The 19,049-nt window shown below is 43.2% G+C and overlaps 1 non-coding gene across 1 annotated transcript; it reads left to right on the plus strand.

The window, feature by feature from the left end:
• The first annotated feature begins 2,016 nt into the window (after positions 1 to 2,016).
• TRNAS-GCU (transfer RNA serine (anticodon GCU)) lies at positions 2,017 to 2,090 on the plus strand. Its single transcript has one exon. It is a non-coding gene; the product is annotated as a tRNA-Ser (tRNA).
• Positions 2,091 to 19,049: the final 16,959 nt, after the last annotated feature.

The raw sequence follows: 19,049 nt of genomic DNA on the forward strand, positions 1-19,049 counted from the left end.
GCAAAAGAGAGATATTGGCAAGGAAAAGCTGTCTTGTACCATTGCATTTTTCTCCCAAACGAAGGACATCAGAATTAAAATTTTAAAGCCTCCTGTTAGGCCATCATCTACACGATATAGCCCTGAATTTTCCAATGCGCAGCTCTTTGCAAACGAGAGATATTGGCAAGGAAAAGCTGTCTTGTACCTTTGCATTTTTCTCCCAAACGAAGGACACTAGAAAGAAAATTTTAAAGCCTCCTGTTAGGCCATCATCTACACGACATAGCCCTGAATTTTCCAATGCGCAGCTCTTTGCAAAAGAGAGATATTGGCAAGGAAAAGCTGTCTTGTACCATTGCATTTTTCTCCCAAACGAAGGACACTAGAATTAAAATTTTAAAGCCTCCTGTTAGACCATCATCTACACGACATAGCCCAGAATTTTCCAATGCGCAGCTCTTTGCAATAGAGAGATATTGGCAAAGAAAAGCTGTCTTGTACCATTGCATTTTTCTCCCAAACGAAGGACACTAGAAAGAAAATTTTAAAGCCTCCTGTTAGGCCATCATCTACACGACATAGCCCTGAATTTTCCAATGCGCAGCTCTTTGCAAAAGAGAGATATTGGCAAGGAAAAGCTGTCTTGTACCTTTGCATTTTTCTCCCAAACGTAGGACACTAGAATTAAAATTTTAAAGCGTCCTGTTAGGCCATCATCTACACGACATAGCCCTGAATTTTCCAATGCGCAGCTCTTTGCAAAAGAGAGATATTGGCAAGGAAAAGCTGTCTTGTACCTTTGCATTTTGCTCCCAAACGAAGGACACTAGAATTACAATTTTAAAGCCTCCTGTTAGGCCATCATCTACACGATATAGCCCTGAATTTTCCAATGCGCAGCTCTTTGCAAAAGAGAGATATTGGCAAGGAAAAGCTGTCTTGTACCATTGCATTTTTCTCCCAAACGAAGGACACTAGAAAGAAAATTTTAAAGCCTCCTGTTAGACCATCATCTACACGACATAGCCCAGAATTTTCCAATGCGCCGCTCTTTGCAAAAGAGAGATATTGGCAAGGAAAAGCTGTCTTGTACCATTGCATTTTTCTCCCAAACGAAGGACACTAGAAAGAAAATTTTAAAGCCTCCTGTTAGGCCATCATCTACACGACATAGCCCTGAATTTTCCAATGCGCAGCTCTTTGCAAAAGAGAGATATTGGCAAGGAAAAGCTGTCTTGTACCTTTGCATTTTTCTCCCAAACGAAGGACACTAGAATTAAAATTTTAAAGCCTCCTGTTAGGCCATCATCTACACGACATAGCCCTGAATTTTCCAATGCGCAGCTCTTTGCAAAAGAGAGATATTGGCAAGGAAAAGCTGTCTTGTACCATTGCATTTTTCTCCCAAACGAAGGTCACTAGAAAGAAAATTTTAAAGCCTCCTGTTAAGCCATCATCTACACGACATAGCCCTGAATTTCTCACAAAATCGTTGCCCCAATGCATCATTGAAATTCAAGCTGGAAAGATGATTTTAATATATCACTTGTACATTTTGTATTGCTCTTCTGGTGACAATGTAGTTTGTTTTTGTCAATTACCATTTTAATAATAGGGTAAAGAAAATTAAGTGGATTTTTGAAAGAAAACTATACTGTCAATATACTATTAAAACAAATTAAAATGGTAAAAGTTATTGTACTTTAAGTAAAAATAAAAGAGCAAAAATATCAATCCCAGTTTTTATTACTTAAATTAACAAAAAAAAAACTGCATATAGCAAAGGATAGTTTCAATCTGCCTACCTCTGGGTTATGGCCAGCATGCTTCCATTGCAGTACTCTGCTGCACATGTAAGTGCAAGAGATCCTGAAGCACTCACTCATCATGGGAAAGTACCAATGTGTTTCTTCGTTGGTTTATGGAAGAAACATCTTTCAAAAACTCTCCAGATTATTAACTTTTTAAAGTTTTTTTAATAAACGTTCTAGATGAATGCTTATTAGCCTTTGTCAGTATGCACTTTTGCAAAGTGTCTCTGTGGCGCAATCAGTTAGTGTGTTTGGCTGCTAACCAAAAGGTTGGTGGTTCAATCCCACCCAGGGACGTAATTGACCTTGTGATAAGATTTTGGTGATCTTTAAGTAGTCAAGTCAAAATTTCAAACCCCCTCTTATGGTGTAGGGTACCTGGCCTTCTCTGATTTAATCAGAGTTAGATTTGATTAAGTGATTTTATAAAAAACAGCTAGGAAGCACAATTTAGCAGTGGGTTGCAGAGAAAAAAAAAATATGCTTGCAGAAAAATCAAATTGAGTGATTAAACAGCTCTTCATTTTCTGGCTTTATTTTTATGCTAACAAATCTGTTCTCTGAAAAGTGTCCACAAAGCCAAGTCTCTGATTAACACCTTTGTAAGGATGGTTTTTCACCTATTACTAAATTAAACTTGCTTCATTGGAAAGGCAGCAAGATGTATCCTCATTTCAATGTCTACTGAAATAATACGGGTTGACACCAGGAAACATTAACGCCAATGCATCCTTGCTGCTTTCTCATGTGGAAGTCTGTTTAATGTGAAAACAAGGTGATATCTAATTAGCACACAGGTAAGGAATTAAGAAAATCTTTATTTAAGGGGGAAGATGTTTCTCACAAAATCGTTGCCCCAATGCATCATTGAAATTCAAGCTGGAAAGATGATTTTAATATATCACTTGTACATTTTGTATTGCTCTTCTGGTGACAATGTAGTTTGTTTTTGTCAATTACCATTTTAATAATAGGGTAAAGAAAATTAAGTGGATTTTTGAAAGAAAACTATACTGTCAATATACTATTAAAACAAATTAAAATGGTAAAAGTTATTGTACTTTAAGTAAAAATAAAAGAGCAAAAATATCAATCCCAGTTTTGATTACTTAAATTAACAAAAAAAAAAAACTGCATATAGCAAAGGATAGTTTCAATCTGCCTACCTCTGGGTTATGGGCCCAGCATGCTTCCATTGCAGTACTCTGCTGCACATGTAAGTGCAAGAGATCCTGAAGCACTCACTCATCATGGGAAAGTACCAATGTGTTTCTTCGTTGGTTGATGGAAGAAACATCTTACAAAAACTCTCCAGATTATTGACTTTTTAAAGTTTTTCTAGGAAACGTTTTAGATGAATGCTTATTAGCCTTTGTCAGTATAGACTTTTGCAAAGAGTCTCTGTGGTGCAATCAGTTAGTGTGTACGGCTATTAACCAAAAGGTTGGTGGTTCAATCCCACCCAGGGACGTAATTGACCTTGTTATCAGATTTTGGTGATCTTTAAGTAGACAAGTCAAAATTTCAAACCCCCTGTTATGGTGTAGGGTACCTGGCCTTTTCTGATGTAATCAGTTAGATTTGATTCAGTGATTTTATAAAAACAGCTAGGAAGCACAATTTAGCAGTGGGTTGCAGAGAAAAAGAAATATGCTGGCAAAAAAATCCAATTGAGTGAATAAACAGCTCTTCATTTTCTGGCTTTATTTTTATGCTAACAAATTTGTTCTCTGAAAAGTGTCCACAAAGCCAAGTCTCTGATTAACACCTTTGTAGGGATGGTTTTTCACCTATTACTAAATTAAACTTGCTTCATTGGAAAGGCAGCAAGATGCATCCTCATTTCAATGTCTACTGAAATAATACAGGTTGACACCAGGAAACATTAACGCCAATGCATCCTTGCTGCTTTCTCATGTGGAAGTCTGTTTAATGTGAAAACAAGGTGATATCTAATAAGCACACAGGTAAGGAATTAAGAAAATCTTTATTTAAGGGTGAAGATGTTTCTCACAAAATCGTTGCCCCAATGCATCATTGAAATTCAAGCTGGAAAGATGATTTTAATATATCACTTGTACATTTTGTATTGCTCTTTTGGTGACAATGTAGTTTGTTTTTGTCAATTACCATTTTAATAATAGGGTAAAGAAAATTAAGTGGATTTTTGAAAGAAAACAATACTGTCAATATACTATTAAAACAAATTAAAATGGTAAAAGTTATTGTACTTTAAGTAAAAATAAAAGAGCCAAAATATCAATCCCAGTTTTGGATTACTTTAATTAACAAAAAAAAATGCATATAGCAGAGGATAGTTTCAATCTGCCTACCTCTGGGTTATGGGCCCAGCATGCTTCCATTGCTGTACTCTGCTGCACATGTAAGTGCAAGAGATCCTGAAGCACTCACTCATCATGGGAAAGTACCAATGTGTTTCTTCGTTGGTTGATGGAAGAAACATCTTACAAAAACTCTCCAGATTATTGACTTTTTAAAGTTTTTTTAGGAAACGTTTTAGATGAATGCTTATTAGCCTTTGTCAGTATGGACTTTTGCAAAGTGTCTCTGTGGCGCAATCAGTTAGTGTGTACGGCTATTAACCAAAAGGTTGGTGGTTCAATCCCACCCAGGGACGTAATTGACCTTGTTATCAGATTTTGGTGATCTTTAAGTAGACAAGTCAAAATTTCAAACCCCCTGTTATGGTGTAGGGTACCTGGCCTTCTCTGATGTAATCAGAGTTAGATTTGATTCAGTGATTTTATAAAAACACCTAGGAAGCACAATTTAGCAATGGGTTGCAGAGAAAAAGAAATATGCTGGCAAAAAAATCCAATTGAGTGATTAAACAGCTCTTCATTTTCTGGCTTTACTTCTATGCTAACAAAGTTGTTCTCTGAAAAGTGTCCACAAAGCCAAGTCTCTGATTAACACCTTTGTAGGGATGGTTTTTCACCTATTACTAAATTAAACTTGCTTCATTGGAAAGGCAGCAAGAAATACTAGACTAATTGGAGGTGCGCCCTAAAGCAAATTACAATGTTAGGATTAGGGGGTTCGGAAAGACCTCTAGTGTATACTGTCACGATCCGGGTATCTGGACGCCATTACTTACCTTTTAGATGCCTCCTAAGGCTTGCTCAGCGCTCCAGGACCGGATCCCATCTGTTATTCAGATGTCCTTATTCCTGCCTCCTCTCCTGTCACTCTGAGACGCTGTCACAGCGGCGCCATGTTACAACTTGAATGGCATCTCCCGCGGCCTCCGCCGCCGTCCCTGAGTTTCTGCATGCAGGATGTCAGAGTGGCGCTTATGTCAGCTGCGGCCTCCGCTGTTGCCCGCGTGGTTCAAATGTGCACTCATCAGTCTGGCGTCTCCTGTTTACTGTGGCCGGCGCCGCCATTGCTGTTAAAGTTCCCACATGGATTATCAAACCAATTTTCCCTCCAAGTGTCTGCATGGGCGCAGCCATGTTGGATTCTGTCACCTGTTTATTTCCACCAATCCGCTGTTTCCATTGTAATCTGCATAATTGCCTAGCCAATCCCTTCCTTGCTGCAGGTATAAGTATTCTGTGCCTGAGCAAGGAAGGCGTCAGTGCTTTGGTTGTCAAACCTAGTTCCAGTTTGTCTCTCTCCCGTGGTTGTTTTCCAGGTTCCAGTTACCATCTCCAAACCTCCACTAAAGAGACCCGCTCTAGTCTACCACCTGTGGTGCAGCCTGACTCTCCAGTCCTCTGGGACTCATCTGTTTCCAGTTACAGATTTACCTGCTTCCAGCCTAGCTTCCAGCAGAGATCAGCTCTTCTTAAAGTGCCGGTATCATTTCCGCAGATTACCACTCACCACCGGTACTATTATTTCACCGCTCTCAAACTCCATATATCAATCATATTTCATAGCTCTCAAGCTTCATTTATTATTTGGCTGGTTCCATCCAGCAATCCACTCCGTGCTTACATCAGTCTGGTTTCAGCCAGTACCCACAGCAGCCATTTTATCCACAGCAGCCCAGCTTTTCCTGGAACACCAGCTAGTACGATCCTGGGCTATCTCCATTGCTACAGTCGGGCCTGTTAAGGACTTTCCAACTAGAAGATAAGAACTGTCTCATACTACCAGAGCCCTGTGGTCCTTGCCCTCCTGTAGTACCCAGGAACTGTATTATTTCTCTGCTGATTTTATGTTTCTCTTTTATTACTGCTGTGATGCATGGAGTTTGTCAAAATAAACATCATTGACTTTTATCCTGGTTGTCGTGGGCACGCCTTCGGGCAATTCTTCTTCATTTAACTTACATGTCCAGGGGTCTGATACAACCTCCCAGGTTCCACTACACCTCAGCCCCTACAACTGAGGCTGCCTCCAGTCAGCTCAGGCCCTCAGTTGTAACATATACACTGTATATACATTTTAAGATAGGAAGGTACAAAAAACATATTCACATTGCATCTATGGGCTGGATTCATATGTCCCTTTCCTCCCTCAATCGTGCCCGTCAGCAGCTATTCTATTCTATATAAGGAGCCACGCGTCACCGCCATTTTCACTTGTGCATTGGAGATGATAGGGAGAGGACGTGCAGCGTTTTCTCAGTTTCTGTGTTCAGTGTGCTGCAAATATCTGTGCTCAGTGTGCTTGCAAATATCTGTGCTCAGTGTGCTGAAAATATCTACGTTCTCTGCCTGAAAAATGCTCCATATCTGTGCTGCATTGTAGTATATAGTAGGAGGACAGGGCAGAATTTTGCTGACCACCAGTATATAATATATAGCAGTACGGTACAGTAGGCCACTGCTCTACCTACCTCCGTGTCGTCAAGTATACTATCCATCCATACCTGTGGTGTATTTTAGTAGTTGTGCGCACTATATATAGTAGGAGGACAGTGCAACATTTTGCTGACCACCAGACTTCTACTTAAGTCCAATGGTGTAGGATGTGCAAAGCCGTTTGGCTGTGCATTTATTGATCTAAGCATGCATTTTTATCAAAGCGTGATAAAATTGACACATAACGCAGCGTTCATTCAGCGTTAATTTATCTTCAGCTGATATCGATTGTGAATTGACGTTTCTTCTCTTCTTGTCACCTACAGGTAATTACAATTGACTACAACCACCAATCTATTCTGCTGCACTATATCTATATATGCAAAGCTAATTCTGCTGGGTAATTACAATTGACTACAACCACCAATCTATTCTGCTGCACTATATCTATATATGCAAAGCTAATTCTTATCTTCAGCTGATATCGATTGTGAATTGACGTTTCTTCTCTTCTTGTCGCCTACAGGTAATTACAATTGACTACAACCACCAATATATTCTGCTGCACTATATCTATATATGCAAAGCTAATTCTGCTGGGTAATGCAAATTGAAACATTATTGCATAGTATGTGATTTTGAAGTACTTTTTTAAAGTTTTGAATGATATAGACCCAGTTTAATCTTTGTGGAATGCCTGGTTGTTGTTTTTAAGGTAATTCATTGCCTGGCATTTGAGGGGGTGGGGTGTGGTTACAGATTTCAATTATTGGTTTCACTTGTAATAGTCTTCTACTTAAGTCCAATGGTGTAGGCTGTGCAAAGCCATTTGGCTGTGCATTTATTGATCTAAGCGTGCATTTTTATAAAAGCGTGATAAAATTGACACATAACAGCAGTGTTCAATTAGCGTTCAATCGAAGTGAAAAAGAAGGAAAACAGAAGCACACCAATCTAACAAAACAAAGAAAACTGAAGAACTAATAACAAATGTGAGTCACTTACTCCTCAGATCACTCACCTCCTGATTGTTGCATCTGATTACATAGCACAGAACTACCTTACTTGGACATTTCATAAACCATCCATTTCACCTACAAATGCCTGTATCTGTATTATTGTAATTTTGTTTTTTAAGCACAGCTGCACCAATGCAATTTTACCTGCAAACACTTAAAACATCTAACATAATTACTAGAGATGAGCGGGTTCGGTTTCTCTGAATACGAACCCGCCCGAACTTCATGGTTTTTTTCACGGGTCCGAGCAGACTCGGATCCTCCCGCCTTGCTCGGTTAACCCGAGCGCGCCCGAACGTCATCATGACGCTGTCGGATTCTCGCGAGACTCGGATTCTATATAAGGAGCCGCGCGTCGCCGCCATTTTCACACGTGCATTGAGATTGATAGTGAGAGGACGTGGCAGGCGTCCTCTCCATTTAGATTATAAGAGAGAGAGATTTACTGGAGCTTAGGACTAGGAGGAGTACTGTAGAAGTGTAGAGAGTGCAGAGAGTTTACTAGTGAGTGACCACCAGACAGTGCAGTTTATTTAATATATCCGTTCTCTGCCTGAAAAAAGCGATACACACAGTGACTCAGTCACATACCATATCTGTGTGCACTGCTCAGGCTCAGCCCAGTGTGCTGCATCATCTATATATATTATATATCTGTCTGACTGCTCAGCTCACACAGCTTATAATTGTGGGGGAGACTGGGGAGCACTGCAGTGCCAGTTAAAGGTTATAGCAGGAGCCAGGAGTACATAATATTATATAGTGAGTGACCACCAGACAGTGCAGTTTATTTAATATATCCGTTCTCTGCCTGAAAAAAGCGATACACACAGTGACTCAGTCACATACCATATCTGTGTGCACTGCTCAGGCTCAGCCCAGTGTGCTGCATCATCTATATATATTATATATCTGTCTGACTGCTCAGCTCACACAGCTTATAATTGTGGGGGAGACTGGGGAGCACTGCAGTGCCAGTTATAGGTTATAGCAGGAGCCAGGAGTACATAATATTATATTAAAATTAAACAGTGCACACTTTTGCTGCAGGAGTGCCACTGCCAGTGTGACTGACCAGTGACCTGACCACACTGACTACCAGTATAGTTAGTAGTATACTTATATTGTGATTGCCTGAAAAAGTTAAACACTCGTCGTGTGACTTCACTTGTGTGTTGTTGTTTTTTTTATTCTATAAAAATAAAACTCATTCTGCTGACAGACAGTGTCCAGCAGGTCCGTCATTATATAATATATAATATATACCTGTCCGGCTGCAGTAGTGATATATATATATTTTTTATATCATTTATCATCCAGTCGCAGCAGACACAGTACGGTAGTTCACGGCTGTGGCTACCTCTGTGTCTGCACTCGGCAGGCAGTTCGTCCATAATTGTATACCACCTAACCGTGGTTTTTTTTTCTTCTTTATACATACATACTACTACGACATCTCTTTATCAACCAGTCTATATTAGCAGCAGACACAGTACAGTACGGTAGTTCACGGCTGTGGCTACCTCTGTGTCTGCACTCGGCAGGCAGTCCGTCCATAATTGTATACCACCTAACCTTTTTCTTTGCATCATGTGCTGATTGGGGAGGGTTTTTTGGAAGGGACATCCTGCGTGACACTGCAGTGCCACTCCTAAATGGGCCCGGTGTTTGTGTCGGCCACTAGGGTCGCTAATCTTACTCACACAGTCAGCTACCTCATTGCGCCTCTTTTTTTCTTTGCGTCATGTGCTGTTTGGGGAGGGTTTTTTGGAAGGGACATCCTGCGTGACACTGCAGTGCCACTCCTAGATGGGCCCGGTGTTTGTGTCGGCCACTAGGGTCGCTAATCTTACTCACACAGCTACCTCATTGCGCCTCTTTTTTTCTTTGCATCATGTGCTGTTTGGGGAGGGTTTTTTGGAAGGGCCATCCTGCGTGACACTGCAGTGCCACTCCTAGATGGGCCCGGTGTTTGTGTCGGCCACTAGGGTCGCTAATCTTACTCACACAGCTACCTCATTGCGCCTCTTTTTTTCTTTGCGTCATGTGCTGTTTGGGGAGGGTTTTTTGGAAGGGACATCCTGCGTGACACTGCAGTGCCACTCCTAGATGGGCCCGGTGTTTGTGTCGGCCACTAGGGTCGCTTATCTTACTCACACAGCGACCTCGGTGCAAATTTTAGGACTAAAAATAATATTGTGAGGTGTGAGGTATTCAGAATAGACTGAAAATGAGTGTAAATTATGGTTTTTGAGGTTAATAATACTTTGGGATCAAAATGACCCCCAAATTCTATGATTTAAGCTGTTTTTTAGTGTTTTTTGAAAAAAACACCCGAATCCAAAACACACCCGAATCCGACAAAAAAAATTCGGTGAGGTTTTGCCAAAACGCGTTCGAACCCAAAACACGGCCGCGGAACCGAACCCAAAACCAAAACACATAAGCCGAAAAATTTCAGGCGCTCATCTCTAATAATTACCATTGCTTCTTAAACCTCTCACAATCCTTTCATTTCTTACACTCCAAATACATTTCTGCACCCACTTTATCTACGCTTTTGACTCATTTCATACTAAATCTACACCCCTTGAGCCTACACTGCTTTTCTCACCTGCATTTCTACAATTCTTCTGCTCGGATTCCCTTACAGTCTCCTCTCCTACTTCCACTTTCCCTCAACCTGTTTACCTACTTAACACTATGTCAATGCTTTCTTATACTCCCCACATCACTCAGTGTATACCTAATAATGTATCTTTATCCTTCCCCCCTAGTCTCCTCCACCTCCTCCTCTGTCTCCCCTCCATCCCTCTGTTTCCTTCCCCCACCTTTCCTGTTACCCCACTTTCATTCACCTCTGCCCCATGGTCCTGCTACCCCACAACTCAGCCCTGCTCCCTCTCTCCCTTCCCTGTCACCTCCCCACACCCCCATCCACATCACACTGACCTCCCTCCCTGCCCACCTCCTGCAGTTTCCCCTCCTAGCTCAGGCACCCGTACCATCACTACTCTCTCATCCCTGCCCTCAAAGTTAATCCCACCTCATCGCTACAGCAACCCTGAAAATCTAATTCACATCTCTCCCACAAACTCATACCCCCTATCCTGCGCCCTCTGGAATGCCAGATCCGTTTGTAACAAACTGGTCCCCACTCATGACCTTTTCATTTCCAACTCCCTACACCTACTAGCCATTACTGAAACTTGGATTACGCCCTCTGACACTACTACTGCTGCTGCTTTCTCTGCTGGGGGCCTTACATTCACACACACCCCCCGACCTGGGGGTCGCCATGGGGGTGGTGTTGGGGTCCTTTTACCTTCTAGTTACTCCTACCAACTCATACCACCAGAACCATCCCTTATATTCTCTACATTTGAGGTCCACTCCATATGTCTCTTCCAACCAGTCCATCTTAGAGTAGCTGTCATTTACCGCCCCCCTGGCACTGCTTCCAAATTCATCGACAACTTTGCTTCCTCACTTCCTCTCTTCTGACATTCCCACCATTATCCTAGGCGATTTCAACATCCCTATTGACATCCCCACACAATCCCCTGCCTCTAAACTCCTTAACCTCACCTCTTCACTTGGTCTCTCCCAGTGGACCTCCTCACCCTCCCATGTGAATGGGAGCTCACTGGATCTGGTCTTCACTCACCGCTGTGATATTTCTGATTTTTCCAACTCCCCATTTCCCCTCTCTGACCACCACCTGCTCTCCTTAAACCTATCTCTCTCGACTTCCCCATCTCTACCTCCTAAGGCTACCATCACTAAGCGTAACATTGAAGCTATTGACACCACATTCCTTTCCTCCCTGTTTGACTCACTTCTCTCTCCTATTCTCTCTCTCTCTCATGCCCTGAACAAGCCACTTCCACATACAATGCTTCCCTTACTTCTGCTCTTGACTCTGTTGCTCCACCAACCACTATTCACCCTCGCAAATTAACACCTCAAACCTGGCACACCAAATGCATCAGATATCTGCAAAAATGCTCACGTACTGCTGAGCGACACTGGAGGAAATCACGCTCTAAGGCAGACTTCCTCCATTTCAAACTTATGCTCTCATCCTTCAGTGCTGCCCTTTCTCTTGCTAAACAGTCATACTTCAAGAACCTCATCTCCTCCCAGTCTTCCAACCCCTGGCGCCTCTTTGCCACTCTCAACTCACTCCTCTGCCCACCTCCACCTCGTCTCCCTTCCTCACTCTCTGCTCTTGACTTTGCCACTTACTTCACATCCAAAATTGACTCCATACGTCAGGACATCACATCACACCAGACTATCAGTAACCAGCCTTCTCCCATCCCTTACCAACCCTCCCCATCCCTCGCACCAACTCTGTCATCTTTCTCCCATGCATCTGGAGAGGAAGTCATGGCCCTCATTCGTTCCTGTCCCCTCACCACCTCCCCACTTGACCCTATCCCCTCCCGCCTCCTCTGCCACATCTCTTCTTCTGCTTGTTCCCAACTTTCCCACCTTCTCAATCTCTCCCTCTCATCAGGCACTGTCCCCTCTGCCTTCAAGCGCGCTCTCATCTCTCCTATTCTTAAAAAACCTACCCTTGATCCAAACACTCTCTCCAACTACCGACCCATCTCTCTTCTCCCTTTTGCCTCCAAACTCCTTGAGCGTATTGTCTACAACCGCCTTACTTCCTTTCTTTCCTCACACTCACTGCTTGACCCATTCCAGTCTGGCTTCCGTCCTCTCCACTCCACTGAAACTGCCCTTACAAAAGTATGCAATGACCTCCATGCTGCTAAATCTAAGGGACACTACTCTCTACTTATTCTACTTGATCTCTCTGCTGCTTTTGACACTGTGGACCACCCTCTCCTACTGCAAATCCTTCACTCCATTGGTCTGCGTAACACTGCCCTCTCTTGGTTGTCGTCCTACCTTTCTGACCGTTCATTCTCTGTCTCCTCTCATGACTCCACCTCCCCCTCACTTCCACTAACTGTAGGGGTACCCCAAGGTTCTGTCCTTGGTCCTCTTCTCTCTCTATACGTCCTCACTAGGTAAGCTCATTAGTTCTTTTGGTTTCCAATATCATCTCTATGCTGATGACACTCAAATCTATCTTTCCTCTCCAGACCTCTCCCCTACTCTCCTCACTCGTATCTCCAACTGTCTCTCTGCTATCTCTTCCTGGATGTCCCAGCGCTTTCTTAAACTTAACATGTCTAAGACCGAGCTGATCATCTTCCCTCCCTCCCGCATAACCTCACCTCCTACAATCTCATTATCTATTGATGGCACTACTATCTCCTCTACCCCCCAAATGTGCTGTCTTGGAGTAATCCTTGACTCCTCCCTCTCCTTCAAACCACACATTCAGCACCTCTCACAAACCTGCCGTTTTCATCTAAAAAATATTTCCAGGATCAGACCCTTTCTGACCCAGGATGCTACTAAGACTCTTATCCACTCACTGGTCATCTCCAGACTGGACTACTGTAATCTCCTCCTGACTGGCATTCCTGACAAATACCTCTCTCCACTCCAATCTATCCTCAATGCTGCTGCCCGGCTCATTTTCCTCACCAAATGCACTACGTCCACCTCTCCTCTCTTACTAGTCCTTCACTGGCTCCCCTTCCCTTTCAGAATCCATTTCAAGCTTCTCACACTTGCTTACAAAACCCTCACCTACTCCTCTCCCATCTACATCTCTGATCTTATCTCGCTTTACACTCCCACCCGTCCTCTTCGCTCTGCTAATGCACGCCGACTCTCCTGCCTACGGATTACTTCCTCCCACTCCTACCTCCAAGATTTTTCACGTGCTGCACCACTTCTCTGGAATTCCCTACCTCTCCCCCTCAGACTCTCCACCTCTCTACAAAATTTCAAATGGGCTCTCAAGACCCACTTCTTCACCAAACCCAGCCAAATCTCATCCTAAACCTCTGTTCCACACTCTCTATGTACCCCATCTGTCTCACCCCTGTCTGTCTACCCCTCCCCTTTAGAATGTAAGCTCTCATGAGCAGGGCCCTCTTCCCTCATGTGCTTACTCTTTTCTTACTTTAATAATCTTCAGCTGCACCAAATCCAGCAGTCTTCTGCCACCTGATACTTATTCCAGTGTCATCTGCTGATGTAGCTATGTTTATTTACCCTGTACTTGTCCTATATTGTCATCAACTGTAAGTTGCTGTTTTCCTGTTTGATTATTTGTTTATGTACTCTGTAATTGGGTGCTGCGGAACCCTTGTGGCGCCATATAAATAAAGGATAATAATAATAAATAATATAATATATAGCAGTACGGTACAATAGGCCACTGCTCTACCTACCTCTGTGTCGTCAAGTATACTATCCATCCATACCTGTGGATTTTAGAAAAAAAACATATCTCGGCAGAGCAATCTATAAATCCATCATTTTTCAGACAGCAACAGTGGGTATTGTAATAGTCACCCAATCCATCACTTTTATAGGGTTACATGCATCCACATGCTACAGCCTGTCTCAATAATGCTGCATTCAGACTGCAAATGCCGGATCCTACCCGGTAAGACAAACGTGTACTTACCGGGTGGGATCCGGCATTTGCACTCCGCTGCTGGCTTTCCGACCCGGCAATATACCGGGTCGGTTGCCATAACAACGGAGCGCGCAGCAGCAGCAGGGGCGGGGGTGGAGGCAGCGTCGGGAGATGAGCTCATCTCCAGCGCCGCCTCTCCCTATCTTGTGAATGGGAACCGTGTCGCATCGACACGGCTCCCATTCACACCGCACCTGACCCGGTAATCAACCCGGGTAAAACCCTTCTTTTTTACCGGGTTGATTTACCGGGTCAGGCGACCCGCTAAATCGGCCAGTGTGCTTTCACATCGCACACTGACCCGGTTCGACACGGCAATATGCCGTGTCGGTACCGGGTTATTTGTGCGATGTGAAAGGGGTATAATTTTACTGTCACGGTGTGTGTGTTTGTGTTTTTATTTGGGTATTTTTTGTTGTTGTAGAACTACAGGTACCAGCGAGCCCGTTATTTCCCCGCCTGCTGGTACTTGAGGTTCTCAAAGTACCAGCAAGTGGGGGAGGCTTGCTGGGCCTTGTAGTTCCACAACAAAAAAACAATATTCTTTTTTTACACAGATGGCTATCAGCCCGGCACCCACCACCCAGGGGCTGCCTCGGGCTTCACCCCTGGCCCTTGGGTGCCTCGAAGGGAGGAACCTCTTGATTTAAGGGGTCCCCACTCCTCCAGGGAACCTCGGCCAGGGATGACTAGTTGGAGGGGAAATGCCAGGGCCGCAGGGACCTACATAAAAGTGTCCCCCGGCTGTGGCATTATCTCTCTGGCTAGTGGAGCCCGGTGCTGGTTTTAAAAATATGGGGGACCCCTACATCTTTTGTCCCACGTATTTTTGGAACCAAGACCCGTCTAAGAGCCCGGTGCTGGTTGTCTAAATACGGGGAACCTCTGTCCAATTTTTCCTCCAGTATTTAAATAACCAGGACCGGCTCAAAGAGGCTGGTTATACTAAGGAGGGGGGACCTCACACATTTTTTTTAACCCATTCAGACCCTTCTCCTTTAAGTTAATGCAGAGAAAGGTAGATTTTGGGAGAAGGAATGTCCTAGCATAACTGTTAATTGCAGTGTAATACTGTAATTCAACTGTGCAGCATTTGTGGCTAAATGTCAAAGAAGCCAGTATTTACCCTGCATGCAAAACAATAAATGTATTTGCACATACCTCCCAACTAACCCAATTTTTGCAGGACAGTCACTTTTTTTGGGAATGTCCAGCTAACCCAAACAACCCCCCCCCCCCCCCAGTGTCCCATAGTCATGGGGAAGGGGGGGGTGGAAGGCTCCCTGTAGCTTGTTGCTCTGCAAATATGCACATTGTGGGTAATTCAGACCTGATCGCTAGGGTGCGTTTTTGCATCCCTGTGATCAGGTGGTTGCCGCCTACAGCGGAAGGGAAAATTTGCTGTGCAGGTGTGTGATCACATGTGCACAAGAGCTGCACAGCTCAGCACTTACTCAGCCATTGAGGTGACGTCACAAATCCTCCCACAAAACGCCGGGTCCCTCCAGTGTTTTTCCGGACACTCCCTAGAAACATTCAGTTGCCACCCACACAAACACCCTCTTCTTGTCAATCTTCTTGTGATCTCCGGACCGTCGCACCTACGCATTGTGGCGCATACGCATGTGCAGTGCAGACCTGATTGCCCGCTGGGTGAAAATAAATTGAAGCGATCTGGTCTGAATAAGCCCCAATGTCTATTCACGGGAGACAGAGGGGCTGGGGCATGGTCAGCAGCTCACAGAGCACCTATAATGACAAAAATGGGAGACATGGCTCATGATCGCGATATACCTGCGAAGGTACGCCCTCTACTGATTGACAGGCAGAGGCATTCGCATTTTCTGCGGGGCACCCGGAGAAAATGTAGGCACATGCACAGGATGGACCCTGCGTATATGTCCCCATCCTCTTCATAGTTTTTGCGGTTGGAACGAGCAGTGTGAAAACATCAATCGATGGGGGTAATTCCAAGTTGATCGCAGCAGGAATTTTGTTAGCAGTTGGGCAAAACCATGTGCACTGCATTTACGAACAGATGATTTTTTATATAAATTTTAAAATGTTAGTAAATGTGTGTGTTTTTTTCAACCTGGAAGCCCAACATCGATTAAGATCGATCTTAAATAGACCCCTGGGTTTTAAGGATAACCATATTGAGTCCAATGGTTAATTTACATTGACCGAAGTTCTAATTAAGTAGTGATGAGCACCGGAAATTTTTCGGGTTTTGGTTTTGGGTTCGGTTCCGCGGCCGTGTTTTGGGTTTGGACGCGTTTTGGCAAAACCTCACCGAAATTTTTTTGTCGGATTCGGGTGTGTTTTGGATTCGGGTGTTTTTTTCAAAAAACCCTAAAAAACAGCTTAAATCATAGAATTTGGGGGTCATTTTGATCCCATAGTATTATTAACCTCAATAACCATAATTTCCACTCATTTTCAGTCTTTTTTGAACACCTAACACCTCACAATATTATTTTAATTGGTATTTGGTACCGGGGACACAGTACCTCAATCAAGTCTATAGTTGGCTCTGAAATCAGCATTAAACTGGATCCACACTTAGATTATCTGTCCAATTTTTTTTTCTAGTTGAAACAAAATTATGCTAATATGTGGCAGCAAATGACAATTGACCATTTGCTCCCAAACACTGGAAAACATCCAAAAATGGTCATTTAGATAAATTGGTTAAATCCATTTCATTTAGCTAATTTATCCAAACTACCTTTATTGTATCTTTGTGGGTGAATGATGTGTGGGTCAGTGTTGAGGGTGGTGGAGGAGATGGGTAATAGGCACAGCAGGGTGTGGACAGTCAAATAGTGTGCTTAGAGGTGCAGATAAATAGGGATATCTAATAATTCACCCACTATTCTATAGAATTATTAGATATCCCTATTTATCTGCATTACTCACCTAACACTCAGCATTTATCTACATGCTGATGCTATTCATAGCACTTAGCTTGCAAGTATTTTACCCATAAGGAGACACATTAGATGTTCCCTCTCTTTTCATTAAAGACGTCCCCAGCAACCATACTGTACTATACTATAACAGGAATAATTACTGTGGGGGATTATACCATTTGATCTGGAATAAAGGGAAAATATTGTGGAAAGAGTTCTGTAAGTGTATTATATGTAGAACTATTGCCAGGTTCTGACATTTGTCAAGTGAATTACTAATATACATTCAACTAATATTACATAGTGTCCAGTAATTCAGTATCAGACTAATTGATATAGTCAATTTGGATCAATAATAAAGACACAACACAGGTAGCGAACCTTGATATTAATAAATGTATTTCCATTTATTATATATGGTAATTACATTATACAAACTTATTGTACTTTATTTCGTGTTTAGACAATTTTAACGAATTTATTAAAAGTTAATTTTTAAATCATCATTTGTGCGCCAGCAAAAGAGACATTCTTTTCTCTTCTCCTTTCCTGCATAACATTACTTGTCTCTGGTAGCACCCCCGAACGTCCTACAATTAATATTTAATATAACTGATGGACATTTATTGGGGCCTCTTCTTACAAATATTTAGAATTTAATAGCTGGTGCAGAACACATCCCCTTCCCCCCATTCCCTGTATATCTGGATTCACCAAGGAAATGCTGATGCTGACTCCAAGAAGAAAGGGAGTCTCTTCCCTATGAAGGTGAAGCCTTGTTTGGCGACGGCCTAGTTAATTTGATCTCGGCAGCTCCCGCAGGTAAGTCAACCTTCTTGCACTATGTTCCCTCTCAACGGATAAAGACGCATCATTATCTGATGCAGTCATTTCGGCCCAATAGATATGCAAGAAGTTAAGATTCCCCTTTCTTTGCAGGTAGAGGAAGGAGAAGAGGGAAGAGGTCTGTAGCCTCTTCAAGATTGCAGGAGCAGAGATTGTCCTCTGCTTCTGCCAAATCCACTGCATGACGCTAGGGCTTTCTTGCAGGAGCCCGCACCAGTGGGGGCACGTCTAAAACTCTTCAGTCAGTTCTGGATTCATTCGGACCTGGACTCGTGGGTTTTATAAATAGTGTCCCAAGGGTACAAACTGGGGTTTCAAGACGTTCCCCCTCACCGATTGTTCAAATCAGCCTTAGTCAGCAGGGAGAAGGTTTTTATTCAAGCCTCTTCGTGGTCCCGAAGCCGGACGGCTCAGTCAGACCAATCTGAAATCTGAAATCCCTTAATTTCTACCTAAAGAAATTCAATTTCAAGATGGAATCTCTCACGGTAGTGATCTCCAGTCCGGAGGAAGGAGATTTCATGGTTTTGGTAAACTTAAAGGATGCCTACTTACATGTTCCCATTTAGCCACTGCATCAAGCTACCTGAGGTTTGCAATTCAGGATTGTCATTATTAATTTCAGATGTTGCCATTTGGTCTGTCCACGGCTCCGAGGATTTTCACCAGGGTGATGGCGGAAATGATGGTTCTCCTTCGCAAGCAAGGAGTCACAATTATCCCGTACTTGGATGTTCTCCTGATAAAGGCGAGATCCAGGGACCAGTTGGTGCAAAACATTGCACTCTCCCTGACAGTTCTTCAACAACATGGTTGGCTCCTAAACTTGCCAAAATCGCAGTTGGTCCCAATGACGCGGTTGTTGTTTTTGGGAGTGATACTGGACACAGAAGAGGTTTTCCTCCAGTGGAAAGGCTATGGAGATCCAGAGTCTGGTCAAACAAATTCTGAAACCAGCAAGAGTGTTAATCCATCAATGCATTCGGTTGCTGGGGAAGATGGTTTTGGCCTACGAGGCCATTCAGTTTGGCAGGTTCCATGCCAGAGTGTTCCAGTGGGACCTGTTGGACAAGTGGTCCGGATCCCACCTACACATGCACCGGAGGATAATCCTGTCTTCCAAGACCAGA

Source organism: Pseudophryne corroboree, unplaced genomic scaffold (assembly GCF_028390025.1).
Source record: "Pseudophryne corroboree isolate aPseCor3 unplaced genomic scaffold, aPseCor3.hap2 scaffold_280, whole genome shotgun sequence".
Lineage (NCBI taxonomy): Eukaryota > Metazoa > Chordata > Amphibia > Anura > Myobatrachidae > Pseudophryne > Pseudophryne corroboree.